The sequence below is a fragment of the Cyphomyrmex costatus genome, unplaced genomic scaffold, assembly GCF_001594065.2.
Source record: "Cyphomyrmex costatus isolate MS0001 unplaced genomic scaffold, Ccosl1.0 scaffold907, whole genome shotgun sequence".
NCBI classification, from domain to species: Eukaryota; Metazoa; Arthropoda; class Insecta; order Hymenoptera; family Formicidae; genus Cyphomyrmex; species Cyphomyrmex costatus.
The window spans coordinates 46,078-60,502 of NW_017280492.1; positions in this window are offsets into that span (position 1 = coordinate 46,078).

The following is a 14,425-nucleotide window of genomic DNA, read 5'->3' on the forward strand; positions in this document are numbered from 1 at the left end:
AAAAAAAAAAAAAAAAAAAACTGATTCCATGGTTATATTTATCGATTCGTATTTTATACGATACCTAAAATCATGAAAAAGTTTCGTTAATTAGCAATTGTACCTTTTATGTGTGCGAAATATTACATTTATTATAACAAATTTAAGTATTATATGTATAACATAAACAATGTAACATACATATATATAATTATATAACATTAAATAATATAAATATTGCATTAATTATTTAATATTGTTTAATCGTTTAATCGACAATAAACTCTCTTCTAATATTTCGAAATCCCATTGCAGGCGCCTTTTCAAATCGAATTCGTCGAAGTTTCGAAATGTTTTCGTGGCAACGACTACTTGCATAACAAATTCTCTTCAATTATGTCTTTTAATTAAGACGCAGTCTAGGGTTATCGAACATTGACGCGGTATGCAAGCAACTGCAGCCTATTTAGGCTTGAATGCGCGCAAAAATTTGATCGCGTGAAAAGTCGAATCAAGAAACTTCTTTTTACTACAGCTGACATAATCGATCTAAATTTTACTTAATCGAATAAACTGCATTTATTACATCTGAAATTACAATGTTATTGTCTTAACTGCTTTTCAAAAGGACTTCATTAAAATTGTCTTAGAAGAATATAATTTATGTTGGCATTTTTAAAATAAAAAAGATAAAAAAGAAAATATATTATAAATTACAAAGAAAAAGCATGTGCGGGCATGTAACAAAACTCTCATAGCAACAAAAGTCACATTACTGTGACTTCTTTTTATTATGAGGGAATGCAACAGGAAAGAAAGCAATGTTTTTCGACTTGCGAAAGAGAATAAGAGTAGAATTAACTGTGCTCTGTGTTCTTCTACGTTGATTTAAAATAATTGTTTGCGGTTTATTTTATTTGCAGTCAAATTCTGTTCGTCTATAGCGCAATTTGCTCTATTCGTATAATATCCTTTGAGGTATAATAATAATTTATGGTACGTGACACCAGAAACCGCAGGAGATCGTGTGTGACTTTACGCGATGTACATTTATTGTCATGATATCCGATATGTGAAGGTGAGGCATTAATCGGACAGCGGATTGTGAAAATCTCCAACAATATGTCTACGTAAAAATGCAAAATTTATTCGCGTAGCAATCAATGGACTTGTCAGCGGCGATTTTGTTTGATTTCGATTGAATAATATTGCAAATTCACTTTCGACAGTCGTCTTTTTCGCGACAATCATGCGACGTTATGCTAATCGAATAACACAGGTGCGGTACATTGCATGTAAATGATAGTATGCTGCAATTATCAGTAAAAATAACACGAAAGAAATTATGAATCATAATGTGACATACTTTATTCGAAAAGAATAATTTTGCTAAAGATATCTAAAAATTTATAGTACATATAAATCTAAATTGAAATTTAACTATAAAGGAGCATAAAACCACAGCATAAATTGTTTTTTTGTGATATTTTGATACTTTAATAAAATTATTTGCAGATCTGTGTGTTTAGTTAAATTTTTACGTACTTTAACGAAACAGTTCTTTCCGTATGGAAATATCATTTCTTCCGTGTTACGATTCTTGACGCGTAAAAACATGGCATGTTACATAATGCCCATTAATAATAGACTAAATAATAAGAGATCGGGATGTGCTTTCAGATATCGGCTGCGGCCGAGCGACTGTCTTGTGCAACAAAGAGAGAAAGGAGGAAGCCGAATCGAAGGAGCGATCGATGCAGGACTGATTGTTGGCGGTTCCTTCGACATTTCGAGGTGTCTAATCTCTCTGTGAAACTGTCATATCATTCGCGAATGGTTTTCTGATAGAGGAAACGGTTCGATATAATTGTCTGGCCGCAGAAACGTAGTTCAGTCTTTGTCGCGGATTCGAATAATGAAAACCTTCCGGAAGCTGGTAGCCATGATGCTACTATTGCTAATTTATTTGGTAATATTTTGATAACGAATTTCTATCTTTTTTGGTAATAGAAATTTTATATCTTCTGTCAGATTCTGTGACTTCGAGCTTCAGTGTAGATTTTCGTATTATTCCTGTAGAAAAATTAAAAAAATATTGTTACTTGTACACTATGAGAAAGGCTTTTTTGTATTTGTGATTATAATTATATTATATATAATTACAATTACGATTATTACGCTAACGTTATTTCGATGTTATATATATGTGTGTGTGTGTGTGTGTGTGTGTGTGTGTGTGTGTTATTACTAACATTATAGCAATTATACGATAAGTAGGTGGTGACATTCAATTTTAGACAATCAGTAAGAAAGCCTTAACGAGTTTAACATAGAAGTCATATTTTACATTTTTTTTTTCAGATTTAAATTTATCTACCAGAAATTTCACAATAAAAAAAAGACGTTTGACCGACTCAAGGTTGCCTTTAACGATAAATGTGACGAAGAGATAATTATAAAGAAAGATAATTATAATAAAATTATCCCCGATATAGATTTGGTTAATTTCTCTTGCAGCATATGTTGTGAGGTTTTACAACAATAATATACATGCATTGCCACGAATGACAAAATAAATAATTCGCGGTAAATGCGAGAGCTGTCAAAAGTTGATGCGTGTTTATGTCAACTTTTATTTATGGTAGAATGGTAGAATAGAAATAGAGATAAAATGATACAGTGTCAAATATTGTGAAATATATACAGGGATCTTGTCTAAATTGCATTAATTTAATTAAAATGTATGACACATTTAATACTAATAAATTTTTATCGTATTTATGAGTAATTATTGTTCTTATCGCGATGCGATAATTGAAGAAAAAGAAATAAAATAATTGTTCTTCAAAGGAATCAAAATTTCATTGACGTTTCGTGATTCAGGAAGCTGTGTTTATAGGATGAGTTTGATTTACATAATATTTTTTATTAATCTCTATTAGATTACAAAGACTTCCGTTTTTTGCTACTAATTTTTACAAAACTATAAAATTATCTTACAAATTAAGTTATCTATACTTTTTACAAACTTATATCTTAATTTAATTTATTAAACAACATTGGTGTTTAACTTACATATTTACAATTTAATAAAATTTATATAATTAATGTCGGTTTATGTGCAGTTAACATTACAAGTTGGTGACGCAGAACGCAACGACACGAAAATTTCAAACGCCACAAGCGATCGTGAAATTATTTTGGAAGAAGTAATTATTGCCGGAAGTGGAAATAACACTCGCGTAATTGCGAATGCAGTAGCAAAAGATGCATCGGAGCTCAACGATGAAATGCTCTCGCTTTTGTCTAAGCGCGATATACAGGAAAGCGAACATTCAGAGCAGTCACCATCAGATCAGGACGATCAAGACGCGGCACAATCGCATGCTGCGGTCGTTAATGCGAATGAAGAGGATGAGCTGGAAATAATGAGTCATGTGATTGCGAAGTATGAACCTCAGAGACTCACGACAAGAAAGACTAAGAGGAAGATCGTCGACGGCTCGAATGACACTCACGGTAAATGACACAAAATTACTTTTCTTCGACATTATACAGTCTTGGCTCTATATAAGTATAAAGCACCCTCAATTTGTTTGCATTTTCTGTAAAAAGACGTTTTCAAATTTAAACAAAAACTAACAAAAATATATTGCAATTGTTATAAAATACAAAAATATGCCATGTTCTCATCGATTTTCATTTATTTAAATGCTCAGGGTTCTATAAGATTTGATATTATAATAATGTTGTGTTTAATATATAATAATATAATGATATTACAATAATAAAAAATAAATATTATTTTTCAATAAAACTGTTCTTTAATTTAGTTTTATTAACTATAGATGTTAATTTATGGGGGCTTTATACTCGTACTTTTTGATCAAGGCTATAGTATGGAAGAACATTCTGTACACTGTCGTACATATCGGAGAAAGTTCAATTTATATTTACTATTATAAATATCCAATAGATTTTTTATAAATTCAAATGGTTAAAGGTACAACTGATTAAAAGGAACACCAGGTTCCTCTATATGTACACACACATATAATATATGTATATATATATATATATTTGTTCTTTAGATGTTCACGATAATGTTGAAGGGTGGATATCAAATATCGAGAAGGCTTACGCCGAAGTGTTGAAAAATATCTCGCGGACAGCATCCGAATTAACAGTGAACAATGCCGATGTGCTAAATCCCTATTTATCCTTGACGAGGAAGCAATTGAAGCAAATTTATGTCCCGAAACTGACAATCCCCTCTGCGATTAATAACAAAGCGGAGAAATCATATTCCGATGTTGATCCTTCTTTTGCATTACCTACTTTAAACAACAAGAAGTCGAAAAGATTACTTAAAAAGTATTTGCAATTAAATCGCACCGTCACAACCCCGCAATTATCATCAGTTGAAGAATCAAATTTTGACGAAGAATCTGCTAGTAGTAAACCAAGTGTGCCAGCAGAATATTTTAAGATTTCTAACGAAAAAACCAAGGTGAAGAACGGATCGTTATCTGTACCAACGTCAAACGTTTACTCCGTTCCAACGAGAAGTCTGAGAAATCGTCATAAATGGGATGTACAAGACGCTTTGATTCAAACTGTATCTCCATTTACTTCACGATTAAACAACAGCAACTTAAATAATATTGTTAATGTAAATAATTTAAAAAATTTAAATGTTTCGAATTACGCAAACGCCGATCAATTACCGCCGAGGTACGACATAGTGTCAAGACCATTTTCCATATCACAGTCGCCCAATTCGTTTGTCACCACAAACATTAATGTGTCACATAGAAAACCGAGCGTTTCGCCAACGGATTTCAATCATCAGCAACAAGCAGCCCGCTCTTCCGCAAACATTCTTCCATTGGTTCTTCCAACAGATCTGTTTAATTCACTCGCGTCACGCCGTTATATCCCGATAAAGCGTACGAATCATCTCAATCTTAAAGGAAATTCAGCAACAACTGTCAGCACCGAAGCGAGTTTGCCGACGAGTCCTATAAGGAAAAAATCTAAAAATTACGCTTTCTATCCAGATGTAATTGATCCTACGAGGAGTCCTTTGGTTACTATTAACAGCCAGCAAAGCTACGGCTCGTCGGATTATTACGCTACTACAGAGAGCCCCACAGAGCGGACTGTTACGAAGATGAACTTCGCGACGACTTATATACCTAGTGAAACATCCCCTTTGTACATCTCTCAGGGACAGAAGGACTCTCAAACCGTTAACAAGAGAAACTTTCTACCTACAGTTAGCAGCTACAACGGTGATGAGAAATCGAGTTTAAATGAAAACCCAGGAATCGCGCTGTATAACAAATTCGCAGGCTTGTATTCAGTCAGTATCCCTAATGTACTTAATATGCCAAAAGTAATCACTCAAGGCTTTAAGCAATCGGTGCAGCCGACGCAACAGCAAGTCACCACTCTTCCTGAAGCAGCTTTAAAACCTCTTGCTCCTACTTTGTTAAAAATCCAACCGATTGCTGTATCTAAACCTGCACCGTATTACGATAGCAGATCATTCGTTTTGCAAGACGGGAAGCATAAGAAGAACAATGATGAAAACGTCGGAACAAATGCACAGTCTCGTGTTGAAGACGTTGACGAGACTGAGACAGAAGATGACGATATTGAAAGTTATAAAACTCCAGTCAATGAAGCTTACAAAGTTTATAAGACGTCGAGTAAAGCGAGCGATGAAAAAGATCGCGAGGAAAAAGACAAAGATGGTTTGTTGCGTTATCCGCAACAAAATCGTGATTATCAAGACAAACATCATGAATACGATGAAAATGACAGAAATAGTAAAAATTACGATACACGTGAAAAATACGATAATGTTCGGCGTGAGAATAACGACGATGGAGAGAAAGATGAAACGGAAGAGGAAGAATACGATGGCAACGTTGACAAAAGTAAAGACGAAGATAATGACAATAACCACCGTCAATATAATAAGTATGGATATGATAGAAATGATTCTGATGAGGAACAACGCGAGAATCCACGTCATGATTATAAGAAGTATAACAAGCGAAAAGATCACAGTGACGTTGGGCGTCGATTTGAAGATAAAAATAATTATTTTGAATCGCTGTACAATAATGATGAAACTCGTGGGCGGGATAAAGAATATCGCGATCGTTCGAATCAAAAGAAATTAATAGACGATAACCAATATAAGAAGGCTCGACGAGATCACAAGTATAAAGAATTTGAAGATGAGAGCGATGCCAAGGGCAAACTGTTTGCTCAACGTTCTAAAGATCTACGTAATCAAGACGAAAGATACGAAGAGGAACAAAGTAATGACGATGGTAAACGTAAGTATCATCGTTATCAAGCCTCACCACGAAGAGACTCGCTCCGCGAAGACCATACGAGCGAGGAATACAGTGAATCTAATCCTACACACATACACGAAGAATATCATCATCAAAGAGCCAAAGATAATCATCGTGATCATCATAAACACGATAGTGAAGATCGGGACAACGGCAAAGAGGAAGAGCGTGATCACGTGCACGGTGAGACTCAGGAACATGCAGAAACTCATAAACACGAAGATCATCATGAAAAGAAGAAAGGTGGAAAAAATTATAAATTTGAGGATGGTGGTGGCGCAGAACATAAAGAAGAACACCATGGGCATGAGGGAGAAAGAGGCGATGAGGTAAATTGTCTTTGAAACTAAATACCGATGAGAATAATTATTATGTAATTTATTTAAATCCAAAATCAACGTTATGTTATTTATTTAAAGTGTATAATAATGACATCATTTTCTTTTGACCGGTTAATAACGTCATTTATTTATTTATTTATTCGACTATATATTTACGTTGTACACACATATTTGTTGACGTAATATAGTATAATATATACGTAGTTTAACAATTAATAATTGTAATTAATGCCTAATGAATATGAGTTCAATAATATTGTATGTATAACTTCCGGACTAAAAAAGCCAAAAGTAAATTGATAAACGCTAATTAACATTCATACATGTTAAATAACGTACAGGGTGGTCCAACAGAACAAAACAGACTGTGTAATATAGAATAAGATAACTTTAGAATATATAATTTTAGATAAATTTAGAATATACTATAATATTGCTACCACTATGTTTTTGTCTGTGAATATAAGTTTAGCAGGGTAATTTTAATAAATTTTTTGTTTATCGTTCGCAGGGGTATAAAGTCTGGCACGAGCACGAGAAGGCTGAGAAGGGGCATCACGACAAGGAGCATGCCAGCAAACATTACGATGAAGAAGATGGCGAGGAGAAGAAACACGAGGAAGAAGGTGGCTATCATAAGGAACATCAGCATGGTGAAGGGGGCAAGAAGACATCTGAATTTGGCGAAAAAGGCGAACATAAGAAGGGTCATAGCACTCATGGGGAACATTCAGTACATAAAAAGGTAATGTACCATATATAAAATAAGTTCTTAATCAAATATAAAATCCTAAAATTTTTTTCTTAGAATTTTTTTTATATAATATAATTTTTCAGAACTTTTATGTAAATAGAATCTTTTAGAATTTCTGAAAATTATACGGAATTTCTATATAATTTTATAAGTTTTTAGAAAATTTCTCTGATTTTTATATAAATTTTAACTTTTATTAAAAAGTCTACATCTATCCTAGAATTAAAAATATTTTAAGAGATTTCTAAGACTTGTTATTCTATAATTTCTGAAGAAAACTTATGAAATTCAAAAAGTTCAAGATATTTTTTTTCGGAAATCTTTACAAAATTAAAATGTTACAAATTCTTAAAAATATTATGACATTTTAAGATGAGTATTCATCACCAACTGCGCAAATGTTTGCGAACGTTTGCATTTTCAAACTGAATAAATTCGGCAAAGACTTCAAACACATACAATTAAAATAGAAAACACTAGAGAAAATACTACATACAAAATATTTACAAACATTTGTAAATGTTTGTAAGAAGATGCTTGTTTGGTGGACAACCACCTTTATAAGAATTTTTTTCATCAGGAGAACGTTGCCATTATGTGAATATTTTATTGCTATTAACTTTGCAGGATGAATACGAAAAGAAAACAGAGTTCTTTGACGAGTTTAACGAAGGTGGTGGTGTAGAAAAGCACGGGAAACATCATCACGATCATGAATCGAAGAAGGGCGGTCACGAGAAGAAGGGTCATCATGACAGCGCGGATCACGAGGAGAAATACGGTAAGGAAGGGAAGCACGAGAAAGGTGGTCATCATCAAGAGCACAAGGGCCATAAAGTCGACGAAGGTCACGACCATCATTACGACCACCATCATAAGCATGGCAAGGAGGAGGGGCACGAGCATGGGAAAAAGTGGAACTTCAAGAAAGGCGATGGTGATGATCATAAGCATAACAGCTGAAGCAAAAGATGAGAGTAGTAATTTTGTAATTATCGTGATCATTATGTACCATACTTTACGTTTGTTTTTTTTTTTATAGCTAAACTAATGTACGTATTTAAATAAGGGCGAATCATAAGTATGTTTAAAATTTCATAAACTTGAATTCCTTGATAAAGAGGATTTTAGATAAAAGTGTGTCTCCGATGTGTGGAAACGTTAAAAAATTTCTCTCCTCGGGCGCCTGTGAGAATTCTCCAATGTAGTCGTTTAACAAAAATGACCATAAGGTTTAATTACGCAAGAGAGACGCACCATTCTCGAGCGTCTTATCCTTACCTCTCCTGTTCTCTGTTGCACCGATAATAGCTCTTTCATCTTTGTTGCCTCATCTTTGTTGCCTCTGAGTATGTACAAGTATCGATCGGTCGCATGGTATTTAGCCGAGAATCGCAGGAGGACTTTAACGAGAAAGAGTCGTGGATGCAAATGACAGACGATTTACGACCCGCACTTTATTAGAGAAGTTATCAGTCTCTTTGGCAATCACGATAAAAGATTTCAAGTGAAATCAGGTTAATATCGGAGCGCCATTCATAATTGAAATGCCGGGCTGTACGATGTCGGGACGCTTAGTGCACAATGACACTACCCGGTGTTTAATCCATGTGGGAATTGAGCCAGCAGCTCATCCGTTTTCGCGTTATCGTTGTGTATCGCATGCTATCAGACCGATATTCAAGCTTTTACGAAAATAATGAAACTATTCCTTTAACGGTCGAGCTGAATCTTAAATGCTATTATAATTCCATGTGAATTTATACACTACGTATAGTCTTTTAAACTATGCGCGCCGAACAATTTTCCGGTCTTGAAACGCAACTCTACGATTAATGCAATAATGAATTAAATTGTCATAGCAATTTAATTCTTTTTTAATATTAGATAAAAATATAATATTTTTATGCGTTTTTTATTTGTTTTATTTTATGCGTATCGTTTAATTACGGATGTCTTCAAGAGAAGTATTGAGCATCGATAATTATGTGTGGTTTTATTATAGTATAAAAATCCATTAGCTTAGATGTCATGTATTAATGTTAATTGTAAAACGTCAGGAATGGGCTAATGTGAGTCTAAATGTTGTAAATGTTGCGCAATATATAGTGTGTATAAAGATGTTCTTTATTTAATTTACTTGGTGTTGATCACGTATTAAGTAAATAATAAAATAGTACCACTTGAGTTTTACTTTTTAATTTAGTACAATAATTTTTTTCAAGAAGCACATATCTTAGGACCTTTCTAACCTTTTTTCTTTAGATTTATTTTACACTAATTGATTTATCTAATTATTCTGTAAATAAAGGTATCATCAATATTAATTATATGCAATATAAGGGACTACTCTCCAATGACTTTGACATATGTTGAACAAATTTTAGCCGTCGCTAGTTGTTCGTTAAAAAGTTATTAACAAAAAAGCTCATTAATAAAACTTAACTTTTGGACACGACTGCGCTCCGCGATGAAACAAATTTCCTGCTTTTAACAGCGCAAAATGTTTTCTTATATAATTTTTAATTTTTAATTATCTTTATTTAATATTTTCTCCTATTTTTAAATTTTCTCTGTTGTTTAGTGTAATCTTCGATTTACTAGCTTCTCTTCTCCGTTTTTGATCTGTTTTTTTCGTGCTTGAAATTCCTGAGTATTATTATATAATATTAAATAAAATGAGATTTCTAATTTCATGCGACTTGCCGTCGACGCAAATAAGCAAATACCCCGCTTGAGCGGATTTTCATTTTTTGCGGGACATTTTCAGTCTTTTCGCGGGCGGGAATTTTTACAACAACGCAACGAAGCGTCTGGCGAACGAATGGACATTGAGTTCATTTAATCAAACAGAAAAGCCCACGAAAATCCGTCGTCACATACGGTTGATGCGAAACGGCGGATACCCATAAATGCGTCGGATTTAGCGCGACCAATTTATTCTTCTTCGTACGATCAGCGCGAATTTATGGGGGAAACTTTCGTTTAGCGAGAAATTCAGCGTACACTGTACATATAGGTCACTTACCAGAAGATGCGACACTGTCATTATAGAGATAACACTAATAATGCGTCAAAGGAAAGTTGTAAATCGGAAGCGAGGAAAATGAATTTTTGCAAGATGAAGCTGTAATACTCGAAGCAACGAGCATAATCAGGTAAGAGTATAAAGTTTACCTTTTCATTTAAAAAACTTTATATGCGGAGGCGTTAACTTGCGCGATAATAATCACTTTTTTATCATTCGAGTAGCCATATGTTTTCTCATGAGATGTTTTCACAGCGAGATATACTTGATGTGTCACGTAATAGCTTTTGCGATAATATTATTTCATACGAATTTTATGTGAAAATATCATATGAGACATTGTAATATGCGCGAGAAAATTAATAATTTTTATTATATATATATACATACGCCTCACTTCGCGAGTGCGGAGGGGTGGCACGCGGCCCCCTGAAGGATGAGAAAAACGGGGGTCTTCGTCATGCATAGGGGCGCCGACGCGACACACACGTACATACACATATATACGTACACACGTATAAAGGCCGGCGTCGCGACGCTCTCGCCATCATCCCCGGGCGCAGACATCGTATTCGGCGTCGGACGTTGTTCGGTGAGGAAGTTAAACTGTCGCAGTCGCGTCCGAGAACGAAGGATCGCTCGTCCGCGAATAAAAGTTTCATCCCCTGGCAAGAAGAAACACACAACAGGATATTTATATTGCCTGTCTTTTAACAATCCAATAACGTATCTCGTGTGTTGCTCTCGTCTCTGACCTGCAGGATCGCGAGATTCCGATAGAATCTGACAGCAACAGGTGAGCAAATCCGTCTTTTGAGATGCATCTTTTCTGAACTATCCTTTTTATTGCCTTTATCTTCCTTCCTGTTTAAAGTGCTCTTATCTTATAATCATATTTTTATTTAGTAAAAAATCTAGAATATTTTTTGCACCACCAATTTTTAATCATGTAAAGTGAACAATTTGGAGTTTTACTTAAGGAAAATTCTACTATTTATTCATTATATCACTCTTGATATCGCAAGTTAAAGAAAGGAAAACTTCATTTTGAATAGTAATTATATATGTATGATTATAAATACAAACAATCATTACTTAATTTTTCACGAAGTATGACGCTGAATAATATTACGCTCAAATTATACATATATATATATATATGTAGTCATTTAATAATTTTTTAATTATATAACTCATTTTATTTTTCATTATTATATACTTTATACGTATATATACCTAGATATTTAATAATATGGCCTTTTTAAAAGTCTTAATTTGCGCAAGTAAAAGTTTGCGTGGTAGGTTACTCGTATATAGTGGGCGGCACAAAAGATGACCACCAAAAATGTACAAAAAACTTTCTAGATCCATCTTAGTCTGTCCTCTATTCATATTTATATTTTTTGATAAATATGTCTATTATATTACCTCTTTCATGAGGTTTCTTTTTAAATGTATAAGTTGTGATAATTCGAATAGGGCATCATTGACGTCATTTATCTTTATGTGTAAAAAGATTATATGAAACTTTCCTCGTATAACTTTTTAGAAACATCGTGTATATTTTGCCAACATAAAGAATAATGAAATTTGATTAAAAGATTATGTGCGAATGCAAAAAATAAAAATTCCTCTAATTCGCACGATGGAACTGCGAAATTTATTTAGCTGTCAGAGATCAGAATCACGCAATCATCCGTATGAATTCTCCGATTAATAGAGTAGCAACATTACCGGTGTTTGCTGTAATTTATGATTCTAAAAGAATCGATCATTTTCTTTTTTGCAGCGAATGAAACTTAACGCTTTTTCTCGCAAAGTGCGAGACTTTAATGTAGTGCTTTTTGTTGAGAAAATGAACTCTCTGACTGAATGCCGAGACCTGAATAATAGAGAATTTACTTAGGGGGAGGGGAGCACAGAATCGAAGATTAAGTTATACCGTTATATTGTCACTGGCGCGCGACAAAATGAATGATCGTCGTATTATTGAAGAAACTGAACATGAGTTTTGTCGTGTAACGTACAGTCTCGAAGAATACTTAGAAGATGAATGCATGGCGCGTATAACTTTTATGATTATTAAATTCGATATTATACATATTTAGGACATCAATTTTCACTGACGTAAAGATATATTATACAATACATACGAGTATGTATTTTTAGCAAATTTCAGCGAGCATATGAGAATAAAGAATATTAAGAAAAGAGTTTTTGATATTTGAAATTATAAATGCATGATGCATTGTGTATTAAAAACTCTATTTTTATAGTTATTACTGCTGCAATATTAATAGTAATAAATATTGGTAATTTACATTTGATTTATTCTTGTGGAGCAGCAAAACTATTTTTATTTTAATAATAACTGTAAGTATAATAATAATCATTATTATAGTTGTAATAACTATAAAATGGAATTTTTGGTGATAATATTTTACCAAGCAATTATACAATCATAATTATAAAATATCTCCTCTCTTAATGCATTTCTTCTTGCAAATATTTGTACATAGAAGTAAAAAGAAGTAATCGGCAGGTATCGTTTTTTACTTAATTTAAATTTGATACTCCTTACCCTTAATTTTTTCTATGCCATCACGAGGTGAAACATAATGAATTAGTGATACAACAGTGCTGCGACAATGAGATCACAATAGTTTTTGTTGTGCACATAATTGTTTCACTATTGTGACGAGAACATTAACTCTTAACAAGACCCCGAGGATATAAGTCGTTCACAAAGTGCTGTTCTCTATGTACAACAAAGTCTTTTATCGTGAATAAAATTAATGAATTTCAAAAAGAAAAGAAATTTATATAAAAACAATAGCGTACAATATGCAGCACTTTCTTTTAAAAGCAATCTTGATGCGTGCGTTTGATAGATACGTCTAACGAGGAGGATGGAATAAAATGTGAAAAAAGGAAGGCGAAAGAAAAGGGAAACCGTCTGGTTAGATGTCGGTTATTAGATCACCGTTATTGCCGGATTTATAATATTTACTGTTCGTAAGCAGCTAGTTGCCTTGTTTTGCGTTGTTCATTAGCTTGCTGCAGGCTGACACATTATTTTGTGCAAGTGAAATTCGAAATTATACGCTAACCGGGTCACCGTACGAGAAAGAACGCGGCTTGTAGCAACAGCACAGAGCAGCAACTGTTGCTCCTGCAATGAAGCGTGTATTCTCGTAAAGTTCACTGCTGCGTTTGAAGCACGACATTTTACGATATCTGCTCGCAAAGGGGCGCATGCATCGCCAGATTCAATTGATTAAGAATTTAATTTCTAAACGCGTTAGAAATTAAACCTGTTGTTTATTACAGAATTCCAAGAGTCAATCGAGAAACCAGATACGGAGACAAAGAGAAAAATCGAGGGTTCAATTCTTTTTATCGCATTGATTATTTCTATGTCGTATCTCTTTGCGCTAAGTTTTCGTAAGTAATAATAATTATTTTATAATTATCACAAATATACAATCTATATAGTTGTGATAATTATAAAATAATTATTTATTCAACTGTGTGTATTAATTTATTTTACTATGCACATTATAAAAGTTGTATAGTTTATTACCATTAGAATTGCCGTTATTATTTTTTCTAGGTACCGAAAAATCGTCACATTTCGAACAGAAATTTGATCTTTTTTCAGAAGTATCTTCAGAAATTTTTTAGTTATTCACTGCAACGCTACACAAACGTTTTCATGCAATATTGCTCGCAGTCTTCTTTGTAGACATTAATGCTGTAAAGTAAATAAGAGGGGAAAGATGCTCTCCGGACGGTCCCGGATATATATAGAGGACAATATCGCGCGAGAAAGAACAAAGTAACGAACGTTATCTCGTTTCGCACCTATTTACCACAAGATTTTACACTACGACGTCTTCTTCCGCGTGATCGTACGCTGCAAATTACTTCATCATTAATTTCGTTTATA